We start from the raw sequence: 13,489 nt of genomic DNA, 5'->3' as shown, positions 1-13,489 counted from the left end.
TATTTGCACCTCGGTTTCAAAGATGGAAATTAAAAGTCAAAGTCAAATTTTATCAGCTGAAATCAGAACTCTGAATGGTTTTTATTTCAGCTCAAAGTTCGTTTAAATCAGGTCCAGCCTCAGGCATTGAGTTATAAACACTTCTTCATTTGTAAACTGACTGATCTTTTGAGCAGATGAAAAAGTCTTATAAAAGACAGGCCTCAGCTTAGCCAAACAGTCAAGCAAAATGCTTGCCTTAAAGACGTTCTTACTTTTATAGTCAAAGGTAAGGCTTGTGTGCCAACATGACAAAAGAGTATCCGCTGTCTTCTGCATAGCTACAGACTAGCTAGTACGCTTGTCCTGCTAACTAAGCAGGCTGGTCTACGATCCTTCCAGTAAAAGCTGAAGGAATGGTAAGAGAATGAATAACAGTAAACGGCAGCAATTCCCCCAAGTCCTGCCTACATCCCCTCTCCTCTCACCTGCAAATCCCCCTGGTCTTTTAAAAACATGTGATGTAATTTCTGATGTAATATTGTGTTTGGCTACAGGCTGTTGGTTTTTCCACAGAGTCATCTGGCTCATGTGGCCTAATTTGAACAATACGTTGAATAATACATTTGAATGCAGCTAGATGTAGGAACCTGGATGTAGAAGCAGAGAGAAGGCCCTGCAAGTAAGGGGCTGCAAGTTTGGTGACAGCCAAAAACTTGTCAAGGGAATAGCAGGTAATGATCTGAGGCTTAGGTTATTGAAAATAAAGTTCATGTCTCATGATCACTTATCTCTGTACATTGACACAGCAACTTGTCCTTCACCTGCAGTGACACATGGAAGTCTAAGGATCTTCTTGTATGTTGGACTGCATCTTAGACAGAATCGTGTTGTAGTCCCTGAATATGCCTTAACAATGAGATTCATTACAGGCAGCAAATTGCTTCAACTAATCAATAGGGATGTTCTCTTTGGCGTATTTAGGTAATGATTTGTAATCCTGAGTCGGGCACCTACTGGAAATAAGACAGTTTACAGAATCAAAGAACAGCCCAGCTGGGAAGGATCTCAAAGAACATCTGGTCCCACCTTTTATGGAAAAGGAAGCCTAGATAAGATTATCCAGCACCCTGTCCCACTTCATCTTGAAAACCTTCAGTAGTGGAGACTCCACCAAATCCCTGGGGAAGTTAGAATTGACTCATCTGTTTGGAGATGGAGATTTCACTCAGATGAAGAAGGGAGACTTGATGTTGCTACCACCTACAAGATGGTACTGCAGTGGTCAGGGCACTTTGCTAGAACATCAGACCTTCAGACTAAATGCTTTCCATGAAAGTACAGTAAACTTGGAATAGGAGATCTGTCTGGTCATAGCATTGTGCATCTCAGTTTTAGATGTGTTTACACTAATTTTTAAGGATCACATCAGTCCCTGGCAGGGAGAGTTTAAATGTGATCTCATAATGTTGGTAGGTTCCTCAATGGGGAAAGACCATTGTGGTCTAAGTCCTGCTTTGATTTGAACCATCTTTGCTTATGAGTCCCAAGCCACACGGTGCAGACTCTGCTGAAGTCTACTGGCTAGTTCTTCTTGGACTCTAGAAGACCTAGCTGGGGAACAAGGAGATGTGGATTATCTGCATGAACCATTGCACCTCTTTCTTGTCCTATTAGACTCCAACGCCCATTTTTTATCAGACCTACAGAATGTACTAACCCAGTTAATGAGATAGCATGTAGCATGCCTAGCTTAAAAAAAGCACAGGTTAAAATTAATTTATTCTTTGAGATAAATTAAAGATTTCCTTAGGAGTATATGATTGTCTAGCAAGTGTTGCAAATGTACGTATAAAATACACATTATCTGGACTTTATCTGCAATGGTTTATAGCCTTGTAGTAGCAAAGTGTTATTATTTGGTGAGATTACTCTGCCTGATAACCAAAGATGTGTTTTAAAAATATTAATGAGGAATTTATCTATTATTGTGGAAGAAAAGGTTTGACAAGCCAAGACAGTAAAATTTCTGTCTTGTAAAGAAGTACATATTTCTTCCTCTGTCAAGAAGGAAGACCGAAATTCATAGCTGATTTCAACAATAAGCTTGAAGATTTTGCAAAAGGGATTATGTTTCACTAAATACTTATTTCAGAAACATGCAGTTGAAGAGCAGTTTAAAGAAATTATATCTTGCAGTACGTTTTCTCTACACCAAACAGGAAAGCTTATCTGCTTCCTGTTTTTTTGTTTTTCTTTTCCCCCCAAATTTTCTTACCGCAAATATTTAGAGTCTGAAATGAGCTCCAATGTTATTTTTTTAAATTCTGACTAATTTCAGTAGCTTTAGGGTTGCTCTTTCTAAAAAAAATATAGAAATTAGTAGGACTGTGTGTGAAATATGGGGTCATTTCTTAGTCATTTAGTGTATAACATGATCTCATGGTCTCTGCTCTGTTTCTTGTTAAGAAAAAGTGTCATTGAAAGCAATTAAAAAAATGGCATCTTTCACAAAAGTCATATTCAGTTTTGGAAATTAGCAAATGAAAGCCAACATGCTATTTGAATATGCTCATTTTAATGATTCTCCTACATCAGTTTCAGTTTGTAATAACTATATGCAGTAGAACATTTGACTATTTTGAAAACAGTCATTACTGATTGATGCAAATTTTAATATTATTGTGTTCCAGATTATCCACAGCTCTTTTGTTATTAAAAGCATTGCTGATAAAAAAATGTGCAACAGAAACACACAATATATGACTTTGAATTTAATAGTACACATTCTGTATGGACATCAGTCACCTCAGTATTTAAAATTCAGGCTGAATTAGAAGGATAAAACATTTATAAAACAAATACCAAGCAGATAATTGATTGACAGAAGTTGTGGACAAGTAACACATAAAATAGTTGAAAAAAATTGAAGTAATTTAGTGTGAATAACTCTTGCTGAAAAAATTTGAAGTAATTTAACGTGAATAACTCTTGCACAACAATGTTCAGTAAAACATACAGATATTTTGTGTTGAGAGCTCATGTTCTAGACCTGGTGGTGTTTTTGCTTGAAGATAAGTTTGTAATCTACCTTCACAAAAAGTAATTTCATTCAAGTAATAAAGTTGGAAGTGTATTTTTTGTTCACAATATAAATTATCTTTTATCTGGTGAACTCCAGGCAGTATCTAGTAGTAGTCTGCAGCTCTGACGTTGTGTTAATCTCAATTTAACAAGGGAAAGGTCCTGCATCTCTTTCCTTCATGATCATGGTTGTATAGCATTGATGTGGCTGATGTGTCTGCAAAGAAATATGTTATTAAAGAGGTTATGTCTTTTATATTTTGGTATCTTCTGCCTTTATGAAACAGAATAGCAAGAAAGAGCATTGCTAGCATGACCCTGTGGTAGCTAAAGTGAAAGAGATTTGGATGGAGTTTTAGGTGAATTGTCAACAGACTACAGCAAACATTCCATATTTTACCAATTCTTGTACTATGATTAGAGAATTTGTGTTTTAAAGGTTTCTTTTGTTTCATATGACTTCTCAGAATTCAGCTGGGTTAGACATTAAGCAATTTTCTGTTTTAGTGAATTCTGAATCTGCTCTATAAGGAACAGATCTGTGTTTTATTCAGGGACATTGGAATCTTCAGCTATGTTCAGCAGTGTTACGCAAAACTTATCATTTTTAATAGACTTGCCTATGGCGCTGGTCAATATCAGTTAGCTTATTTTAAGTATCAATAAGAAATCATAAACAAACAATAATGAACTAAAGCCATTTGTATCTATCACAAAAAAATTACTAAGTCACGGTTCATGGTAACACACCGGTTCTGTTACAGGATAAGGAACAAAGCTATGATTTACAGACTTAATCTGGTTGAACTGTAAGACACGTTTTCTCCTGATGGTAGTGTCCTGACTTTATACCAATAAAAACTTCAAATATAAGTATTCTGGCTGTAGGCAACTTAGTTCAGTCAGGTACTACTGATCTTGTTAATTTTCATACTCCCAGGGCAGGTGGTATCTAACAACATATGACTGTGAAAATATTCTTAACATCTACATTTATTAAATCAAGATATACAACATAACCTCATGTCAGTACATTTCACTAACCAGATTTATTTTATAGAAATGAATGGAATTGTACTGTTGCCAAATGCGTGTTAACTCAAACCAGTACCTTGTCCTATAATTCAACCAGTAAGCCTCCATATATTGTAAAAGGGGATACTTGCCTTTGAGAAAGGCATACTGAGAATAGTGGTAAATCCTTCAGCACACCATATGATATTGTGCATTTGTACTTTGATCCTTTCCTTGAAAGGCTTCTAATTCAGTAACGGGCCAAGTGGGCTATACTAATCAGCTCAGGTTGAAAGGTCATTGATATTAAACCTAGACAGAGTAAATCTATTCTCTTTTTAGTTTATAATGTCTAACTGATAAGCAAACCTGTTCGTTTTTTCATTGAAGCAAAGATCTGGGTGTGTTACATCTTTGTTTTTAAAGAAATTCGCTCAGCCATTTTTTTCTCAATGCATCTGTGCTGTTTTCTCTGTGTGGAAGAATCCTGAGGCGTTTCTTGGCCTACTTCCAGGTTTCTAGGTGGGAAAAGTGAGGTAAATCATACATAGACTCGGGCTCTAGTGTGAAGCAAAACAGTAAATCTCCTTGGGGCACAGAGGGGGGCAAAATTTCCTGGACCAAAGAAGCCGAAACAGCCATGATCATGTTCCTGTTTTGTCTATACTCTGGTGTAGACAGACTTGCTGCCTCCTGTTAGGAGTTGGCTGCAGACCATAACATGCTGTTTGCTGCTAAAATGGTGGCACTGTCTTTTCCCTGGCAGCAGCAGTGGTCACGGATGCCATGCATCTCACTGTACCTGGCAAAAACTGCAGCTCAGACCTGCATCTTTAGTTCTGCTTGTAGGAAACTTTTGTATCATGCTCTGTCCTCATTTTGAGACTTCTTACTACCCATAGGTGGTGCACAGCCCACGTGTGCTAGCTTCTACCTACCCTGCAGCTTGAGAACCCTCCATGGAACAGTGACCACAGACATGTCCATGGGCTTTCATCCCATCTGTGGGCAGGGTGAGACCATAGAGTGTGTGTACATCCAATGGGCACTGGCCCTGCCCTCCCCTTCCTGCTCCTCCTGGGACCAGGAGGACAGCATGTTAGTCGTCCACACCACTGGCAGGGATCCTAGCAGTCAAGAGTCCCTTCTCATGTCTTCAGTTCTCTTCTAGGCACAACAGATGTAGTTCAGGATGTGCTTGATTGTCCCCTCTGTAGCCCTTGGACCCATGTTTGAGTCTTCAGCCCTCGCATTTCTCAGTAGTTGTCCTCTTTGTTCTTCTTTTCTTACAAGGCATTTACTAGCTGTGGATGACTAACAGGTCTGGTTAGGGCAGGAAGGAAAGGGGCAGTTGATCCCAGCTGCTAATGTGTGTTGAGCTGTGGCTCCATCCTGATGCCAGCCCCTGAGGCTGTGGACTCCAGTGGGATCCCAGCTGTGGAGATCTCAACTTCTCTAACACAACAGACAAATACAGTACAACCCCCCCCAAACCCATAGTTGCTATCTCTATCCTTCCCATTAAATATGGCAGCAATGGCAGTAGCAAGGCTGACCCTTTAACATTGTATTGTTTCCAGCTGCCTATCCATGTCTATTCCTTCACCTTCTCTTTCACAGGACAAGAGTGGGCAGCCTTCAGTTCTTATCTGTGGAAGGGAAAAAAATGCAATTATAAGAAGAACTGAATCAGAAGTCATGACTAGCTGCAACTTCCCCATAACAGCTAAATACTAGCTTACAGAACAGTACTTGGTTGAACCTCCTAAAGAGCAGGTGTTGCTTCCTTCACTCAGTACCATCTGGAAGAAAATGTTCTACTTGGTTAACTGCAGTTTTATTTTTTTTTATGTTTTGCTGATAGCACAGAACAGACATCTCAAAGCTACTTTGCTCACGTTCTTTACTATAGTCATTCATGGAAGTTGTGGCATTAAAGTACAACATTTCTAGGACTTTTTTTTGAAGCATTATCAAATACCATTAAGTTATAGCATATGCCAAATACTAGATGAATAAGTTCCACTTGCAGGTAGAAGGTTGCAAGGACATTGCAGAAGCTGGTAAGTAGGAAACATTTAAGATCATCTCAAAGATATTACAATGGCTGGCTCTTCTTGACTGGGCACACGATCACATGGACCCAGATCAGTATTCTCACTAACCCACATGCTGCAAGCACCACTGGGGAGCCCCTGGGCTGCCCAAGGCAAGGTCTCATCCCTAAGCTTTGTCCACAAGCCCAGATGGTCTTTTTCCCTGACAGCACATGGAACTTTACTGGTCCCTTATGATCTCGGGAAGAGTCTCTCGTTCCTGAACCAAATATTACCATCTCAAAGAGCACCATGAAGTAGGATGAATTTTGTCAACAATGAAGAGAAACCATGAGTAATAAAGCATACTTGGCCTTACACAGGAGCAAAGTGCTCAATTCACAAAGTAGCATGAGTCCAGGAGGAAAACATAAAAGTGTAAAACGGGGGCTATGAAATAAAATTATGTTCTATTTAGAGGCAGGACAAAAAGTTTGGCTTAATTTCTGAAGCACAAGCATAGTTTGCTATTTTCTCTGAACCAGCGAAGTTTTTGTGTGTCTGTGGTGGAGTTCAAAATTTAACAGTTTTCTGTCTTGGCTGAGTGCAGGGACCAGAACAACTTATTGAGAAACTGGTTGTGCTTGCAGCACTCAAGTGTTCCTCTCCTTCCCTCCAAACAACTTTTATGTGAAGACTGGGATTTTGAAAACCAAACAGGGCTGGCCTGACTCTCCTCTTAAATGTCAGAGGGAGTGCTGGAAGCTGCTTCTTCTGTGGTTAGCCGGCAACACATACAGGCTTTGGAAACTGTGTTACAGCACAGATTTCCACATGAATCAAAATCAAATCAACTTTTTGCCCTGCAAAAAGCAGGGCAAAAAATTTCAAAAGGTTGGACTGACCTTGTATGTCACAGCTGTGTGTCACTTAGAGGCAATAGGTATAACGTGGTGCAGCGTCTCTCTTCTCCCCAGGAGCACAGAAGGGCTGGCGGGGTGTTTCGTGTATTGGAGATGAAATCATGACCCCATTGACGTTAATGGGAGTCATGCCACCGGCTGAGATGTAGCCAGGATGTTACCCTCTGTGACTGTATGCTATCCAAAATTGGAGATGCGCTGAAGAGTCTCTCCATTTTACTATCCAGAATTCCATGTAATGCCTGTGTCCTTCTCTGTTCTCAGCACATCTTTCCAGTCTGCATTTTTCTGTGTCTATTAAAATTTCCGAACATTGCACCACTTTGTATTTTTTCATAGTCCATTGTGTCACTTACAGAAAAGGATTTTGTAAATAAATACAAGAATTGCAAACAGAATAAAGGATATTTTAGGAAATAGAGGATAAAATAGCCTTTTGAAGGACTTTTCCATTTTCCATTTAGTTAACCTGTAAACTTTCAGTATGAGAAGACGACCTAACATGAATGAAAACAAACAGAAAAAAAATTCTTATTCAGCAGGTACACAGTCTCGAACTCCTGCTGCAGGTGGAAGATGTGTAGATGAGTTGGATCAGGAATCAGGCTGGTTTTTTCTTCCCAAACAGTAACAGTTAAAACGAAGAGCAGAAAGTAGAAAGTCTGTTCTTCCTCCAGTGTGATCTTATTGAGAAGTTAATGTGGAAGGACATGAATTAAAATGAACAATTGTTCCTTTCTTGTCATTAATTTGCTGTGAAATATTATATGTCATTATAGGAACATCTCTGATGCTTCAGGGACGAATGTCACCAATGAGGATAATTGTTTGAGTGAAGGGAAGGGAGCTTCCCTAAGACATACTGAACTTTTCAGGGATCAAAGTAGTTTGCAGAGCACCAGCTCAGATTAATAAAGTCCGATCTTACTGTATGTAAAACTGTGGTCATTTTTCAAGAACAAGTATTTATGGCACAAATAGAAATCTCACACGAATATACATCACCTGGATGAAGTTCAAAGACCTATTCACACTCTATCCAGAGGCAGCATCTGAAGCACATTATGTACAAGTCCCTGAGAGTTATGACTCTTGCTGTGTACGTCTCATAGCTACTCCTATTGAAACTAGAAGATGCAAGGAGACAAGAACTGTTTATTTCTTATTGTTTACTTAATTGCACACAAGGGATGTTCAATTCTTTTCTCTTGCCTCAGTTTCACAGTCATAATGAGGAAAAATATAGTCTATTGCAGACTTCTTTCCCGAGTTGGAAGATAAGAGAAATAATTTAGGTCGCTTCTATCTAAAAAGACTATGGAAAAATTGCTACAGGTAGTAGACCATGTAATACTTACACCATTCTACTACACCATTAGGGCTCCCTTACTTATGATTTTAATAACATGAAACCAATGTCTTCCAGGGGAAAATATAGTGAGTTAATATGATCTGTTGTTCAGAAGGAATCTGAGTAAATTAATAGCATGCAGACATGGTTCAGAAACGCTGGTTAATAATTTCGGTGCATTACTCAAAGGTAAAATAATATTTGACAGATATTCAAAATGGCTTTAATAAAGTAATAAAATGTGTCTCGGTGCTCTTTATATGCATATTTATTAGAATAGTCCTAGCTACAAAATGAATTCTCAGAGTGAAGAAGGGAGAGGGGAAAAGATTAACACTAGGAAATGTTGAAATGTGTTGGCTGGATAGCCTGAATGAGAATAATCTTCCTTTGGGGCACTGCAGGTTCCTCATTTTCTTCTTATCCACCCCACCTGCTGTAATAACCTAAGTCAATGGGGTCAGTAGGGTTCCTCAACCACTTCCTTTACTGTGGGCTTTATTGAAGCATTTGAAGCATTAATGATTATTCAAAGCACCCTGAAGAAAGCTGCAATTAGCCTATAGAGGCTCTGGAGCGTGTCCAGAGAAGAGCAACAAAGCTGGTGAAGGGGCTGGAGAACAAGTCTTATGAGGAGCGGCTGAGAGAGCTGGGGTTGTTTAGCCTGGAGAAGAGGAGGCTGAGGGGAGACCTTATTACTCTCTACAACTACCTGAAAGGAGGTTGTGGAGAGGAGGGAGCTGGCCTCTTCTCCCAAGTGACAGGGGACAGGACAAGAGGGAATGGCCTGAAGCTCCGTCAGGGGAGGTTCAGGTTGGATATCAGAAAAAAATTCTTCACAGTAAGAGTCGTTGGGTACTGGAACAGGCTGCCCAGGGAGGTGGTGGAGTCGCCTTCCCTGGAGGTGTTTAATGAACGGGTGGATGAAGTCCTGAGGGACATGGTTTAGGGAGTGCTAGGAATGGTTGGACTCGATGATCCAATGGGTCCTTTCCAACCTTGTGGTTCTGTGATTCTGTGATTCTATAGATCAAACCACTTTACTCTGCAATGCATTGGTCAATCAGTCTTTTGCTTTAGGAAAACTAGGCAAAGAAAATCTGCTTGGAAAAATCTTGGCATATTTGGTAATTTTAAATTCTAAGTAGTAATTTAATTTAAATTGTAGTGACTTGCACTACTGCAATTATTTTAGGCTACATGTGTCAACTTCCTTTCTCCTAGTGAAAGAACTCTGGACAGACCAGTAATCTTCATTTGCAGGAATTTCTACACATTTTTTCCCCAGCTTCCCCTACAAATGGGTGTAAGGAAAACCAGAAGTGGGTCGTGGTCAGCGTGCATGTAGAGGGCTGCCAGACTGCAGTGCTCTGCTGGTGCCAGTGTGCAGGCAGCAGCTTCTAATTGGGAGATGGGGTGATGAAGGAGCCAGAGAAGAAGTGCGATTATACCTTTGTCCTTTCCTGCTCCTCCTCCTGCACAGTCAAGCCTGCCCACCTCAGACTTTACTGCTTTTTTTTCCTGGCTTCCTTCTCTCATGCTCTAACTCTGCTCTGCTCCAGCTGGTCTCAGTGTCCTGCACTTGCTTTTCTTGTTCTTCTGTTTGTTGGTTTTTTTTTTTTTTTTTTTTTTTACTTCATTTTGGGCATTCTGGCCCATCAAGCTATGCTGTTATGACAGAAAATCAATTCTTGTGTAGTCTTAATTTACCACAGAGTGGAAGGAGAGTGCTTTAATCTCCAGTTTCTAACAATCAGGCTAAGATTTTTTTTGTTTAATATATCTACTAAAGATTTACTAGGTATGTGGGAAAATATAGATGACTGTTCTGGTTCAAGGGCAAAAAGGGAACCATTTTTTCCCCAGATATTTGCCACAAACCGTTCTCGCAATGTGTGTGTGCAAACACTAAAACTTTTGAATCTGCAGACAACCCATGAGTTCCTCTTTAATGTCCCATTGCATCTTTTAGAGCGACATGCTGAAGGTTCCCATAAGGAGTTTAACTTGTATAGAAAATATGAGTTGGATGACACCATCAAGGACCCTCAAAAACATGAAGGTATGTTTAAAAAGTGCCAAAAATTCCATTTGCATGCTAGGAGACTATGACAAGATCTCCTTTTTCCATAGAAAGCAATGAAATCTCGGAACACTGCAATGCCAAGGCACAGCTGGTGCCTGGACTGCTTGCACAGCTCCCTATCAGAAGCAAAGCAAACCAGTTTAGCATATCGTTGCCTTCTGTGTTCCAGATGACAGTGACACTATTTTAAATCTTGTACAACTAGGTAGGAAAGGAATTGAAAATCAAATTGTGACAGGCTGGTTATGCCACCCCTTGACAGAACTTTAAAGATGAGTGGAGGGTAATTTTAGAAATGCTATCTATGTATGGAAGTTGCACTTAAAACCCCTTGCAAACCTAAAAGGATGTTTGGTGTTACAATTTAAAAACACTGGGATTTAGTGTAACAGGTTTTGGCAAGTGAATCCTTGCAGATCCCACAGCTGATGAATTAATGTAGACCCGACAGGGTAACGTGTACCATATGTTTATTTTGGCAGGAAACGTGGAAAAATCATTTGGAGAAAAATTGTATTATTCAACAGATTTCTTTTTTTCTTTTTGCTTTTCCCTTCCTTTAATTGAAATAAAAAAGGTAAGGTTCAGAAAGTCCTTCTGATTGGTACCATATTTATCATGTTATGAGAAACTAGCGGTATTATTACAAGATTTTTCTTATGGACTAGGCTATCTGATCATTCTCTCAACTACTAAGATGGAACAACAACTCCCCGTTTCCCATCTTGTAAACAAACGAAGCAGGTAGATGTTAGACCAGAAAATGCATTGCAATTTTTTATGGTTTAAAACTCATTTGCAAGGTGAAACTTTTTGAACATTTGATTCATGAAAGTCCAATCATATCTGGTTTTGAGCTATTTTATGAAAGAATAACAGTGTTTTCCACTGAAATATTAACATACTCTTTAACTTAGTTCATGGAGAGTAAAATATAGCAACCATAAATTGTTTTGGTTTTAAGTCATAGGTTTACAAATTTTGTCATACTCAGTTGCACAATTTAGAACTCTGCGTTACTGAAAGGATGAGAAAGACAAAAACTGTACCTTGCCTGAATGGAATTTGCAAGTTCTAAGTGTCTGTTTCGAACCTTGTAACTGCTTTTCACATACTGATTTTTGTAAATAAATGAATGCTGAAAAAGGACAGCTCTGCATTTTCAATAGCACCTTGAGTGTTTTATCCCTTTTTAACACCTAATTTCTCATTTTCCTTGCTTCCTCTTCCTTCTTTCCACTTCTTTCCTTTCTTCCTCAGCCCCTCTTTCTTTCCATCTACCCATTATAAGGAATTAAGGGAAGTGTAAACTCAATACCCATGGCAACATCGGATCTCTCTTTTCTAGAGGTTGGGGTAGAGCAACACTTTGTGTTTCTTCAAACTGCTTATATTCCTTTGTGACCATGTCTACATTCCACAGAAGCTACAAGGCTATTCTTGTACACGTGAGTGTTTCAAATAAACTGGGTGCGTCTCAGAAAAAGAAAATGCTCCAACCCAGCTGTGAGAATGAGCTAATTCTATGTGCCACGTTCTGTGAATTTCTACTGATTTTGTTACCCGGAAAGTAGATTTGATGACATTAATGCTTTTCAATCCTAAGATTTCTAACAGATGATATCTTTTGGAATTCTTGTTAGCTTTCCCAACTCTGCTGTGCTTCTTTTTGGTTTTGTTCTTTTTTTAAAAAGCAATCCTTTCAAAAGGTCTGATTACAAACAGTAAACAAATAACTAGTCTTCTCTGCCCGCAGAGAATTTTAAATTAGGTTTCATTAGTGGTGGGAAAGCATGCCATAGAAACTCTGGGAGAAGTGAGGGGAGGACAGTAACCTCTAATGACCATCAGCCCTACATTCTCTTCCTTGTGTCCTCTTTTCTCTAAGCCCAGCAGCTGGCAATATCCGTAGAGACAGTGTCCTGCCATCATTCGTTTGGATTTCTACATCTATGTCCTTCTCTTCCCACCCTCAAGCATGCAGACGGTTTTTACTGTCAGGAAAATTCTAGTCCCTCCTTCTCCTGGGAATTGAGCTAAAGGCCAGTGGTGGATGCTTAGGGAAAGATTATGAAAAATTAGAACAATGTAGCCCCGCAACTTCCAAGTCATAAACTGCTATCAGGTCAGGGCCTCCTTCGGAATCTCTATTTGCTTTTTAAAAATCATTATTGTTTTACTTTCTTTCTTGACTTGACTCTCATAACGGCAAGAAGGAAATTCCTGTCAGGTACAATGGAACAGTTAACTGCTTATGTGACAATGGTCAGAATAACCAATGCTATAAAGACCAAGAAGACTCAGATTGTGGTGATATCCAGTATTTTACTTGCATTGAGTTTGAAACAGAGAGCCAGAACAGAAATGCAGATCAGAATCCAAGATTGCCTTTGGTTACCAGAGGAAGAATAGCCTTTTCTGAACATCATGGTAGCCACTTGAGAACTGTACCAGATGATGTCTGAAGACTTTAATTTCCAAAGACTGGTTTCAGTCAAACCTTTCGCAGCCTTGCAACAATTTTGCTTAATTTAATTTCCTTTTGTTTAATATAATTTTCCCTCTTTTAATCTAATTTCCTATGTTGTGTTTTAATAGAAGATGAAAAGTAAAAATGGAAAGAAAATATCAATAACAAAGATGAAAGGAAGACATATCCAAACATATATCCAACCACTTACGATTAAGTTATAACTGACATATTTGGTAAGACTGTGGACCGGCAATGTCATTTTTTGCATCTCTATTTCTGTGTCTCTGGAGTTAGCTCAAGACCAATGGCTGTGTTTTATGGGAACATGAGGAAATTTAAATGTCTTGCTCTGTAAATCATTGTAGCTTTATCCGATATAATGAGTCTGATTAATGAATCGATGTCAGAAGCCCATCTCAGAAGGACAAAATGATTGCGCTGACATTCGTGCCTAACTCATTGCCTTGGCTGCCCCAGCTGGTGTTGGGACAGTGCCATTCACAGAAAAAATGAGGGTGTATATGTATCCCTTTCAGCAAGAGG

The sequence above is a fragment of the Cuculus canorus genome, chromosome 3, assembly GCF_017976375.1.
Source record: "Cuculus canorus isolate bCucCan1 chromosome 3, bCucCan1.pri, whole genome shotgun sequence".
Lineage (NCBI taxonomy): Eukaryota > Metazoa > Chordata > Aves > Cuculiformes > Cuculidae > Cuculus > Cuculus canorus.
Note: the sequence above shows the minus strand (reverse complement) of the source record.